General features: G+C 39.5%; 1 long non-coding RNA gene across 1 annotated transcript in view; it reads right to left on the minus strand.

Moving 5' to 3' along the window:
* The window catches only part of LOC129184682 (uncharacterized), a 68692-nt gene that overhangs the window by 51060 nt on the left and 15579 nt on the right, over window positions 1-2053 (minus strand). The window lies entirely within an intron of this gene.

A 2053-nucleotide genomic window follows, 5' to 3' on the forward strand; every position in this document is an offset into this window, starting at 1 on the left:
ATGTTGTACGTAAGCCGGAGAATAAATGCAAACCGGGGCAAAATTGTGGCGTAATTTTTGACGTGAACAGGAAAACACGCTAACCGGGGCGGACGCTAACTGACGTTCCACTGTACTGTATAACTACTTATCATACCGTAATTTTCGGAATATAAGTCGCATCAGTCAAAAAATGTGTCATGAAGAGGATAAAAAAACATATACAAGTCACACGGACCATAAGCTACATTTATTTAGAAACTTATTTCACTAAATTCAAGACCAAGAACAGGGATTTAAGCTGGAACGGCATGTCATCACGTCCGACAGCAGATACAACTTTTTTTTTGCAACATTGGGACATTTTGCGATACAAAAATCGGACTTTTCTCTTTTTCGATTTTCCAATGTATACCATCATAATTACCATCATGTTGCAGTGATTCACGATTGCCTCTTGAGGAAAACAGGGGTATTGCAGAATAAACAAGTGCCAGCTTACTCTGCATATTCTTGAATGTATACACTGTTATCTATGCACTGTTTGCAGTGATGTAGTCCTTAATATCCCACAACTGCAGTCAATTAACAGCGCTGCTTTCATCTGATGTCCGGGAACGTGTTAGTTTTTGCCTCTAGCACACAGAACAAAAAGGTAATGTTCTGGCTTTCTGACTTCCGGACCTTTTTTAATAAGTGCCTACAGCCTTTAGGTTAATTGAAGCTTCTAATGACCTGCATGTGTTGATTGAGCGAGCGCTGTGATGATCATGAATTAAAGGGATAGTTCGGATTTTTTTACTTGAAGTTGTATGAAATCCCCATCAGCATTGTAGTCAATTAACAGCGACTTACCCCCCACTTGGTCTCGTAAGTCCAGTTCTGGTCAGATTTCTCTGATGAAGAACGTAGTTCCGCTTAGTTGCTGGGGACAATTAAGGAAAGAGTTTGGCTTCTCAAAACAATATGTGTTCAAAAGATTAAAACATTTGCATCACAAAAATGCCTTCTAAAAAAAAATCAAAGCCGTTATATTTGTCTCCCGCCGTATCCCTGCACACTGTCGCCTGTGCGTTCATGTGTTCACTGTAGTCCATTAACAACGACATAAAAATGCCTTCTCAGACCTCACAAAACGCTTTGTGTTATATTTGTCTCCCGGCATATTCCTGCGCACTGTCGCCTGTGCGTTCATGTGACAAAGACAGTTGCATCTTCTTCAGCTGTGGAAAACATAAGTAAACAAGATGGCGGCGACACTCCGTCGCGGTAGTAGATGCGAGTGTCTTCGTCACATGAACGCACAGGCGACAGTGCGCAGGAATATGCCGGGAGACAAATATAACGCCAAGCGTTTTGTGAGGTCTGAGAAGGCATTTTTATGTCGCTGTTAATGGACTACAGTGATGATGGGGATGTCATACAACTTCACGTCAGAAAATACAAATTATCCCTTTAAAACTTAAAATAAATCAATAAATAAATAAATGTAAGTGTAAACATGACCCCAAGTGTCATAAACAGTGCCAAACAAATCTATCGCAATAATATTGTTATATTTTGACCATCTCTACAAATACTTAGACAACTTAATAACATAATAAATACGGTATATTTTTAAACATTTTGTTCAGACAATTAACAAAATGAAGCACTGACACTGTATTATTATAGACAGACCATTAAAATAGCAGTCATAGCCAGACCAGTAAAGAGGGTTCAAACCTGTTTCAAAGGTCAAGTTTGAGAACTCTTCAGCTCCAATTTCACGCACTTTACAGCTATGGTCAGTTACATAGGATATTTATACATGCTCAAAGCATTATATTATACTTTACTACAAATCATAACATATTACAAGGTGTGGTATTGTGCTATAAACAAATAGAAGAAGATAGGAAATTAAACAGGTTTTATGCACTTTTGATGCTGCAAAAACAAAGCAAAAAAAAAAAAGTTCTGCTGGAAAGAAGGAGCGCAGAGTCCACGCCTCCTCCTCGCTGTTGCATGCGCGCATGCACGCTTGCACGCACACACACACTCACACACACACACACGCTGCCATAAGCCAGCC

The sequence above is a fragment of the Dunckerocampus dactyliophorus genome, chromosome 7, assembly GCF_027744805.1.
Source record: "Dunckerocampus dactyliophorus isolate RoL2022-P2 chromosome 7, RoL_Ddac_1.1, whole genome shotgun sequence".
NCBI lineage: Eukaryota > Metazoa > Chordata > Actinopteri > Syngnathiformes > Syngnathidae > Dunckerocampus > Dunckerocampus dactyliophorus.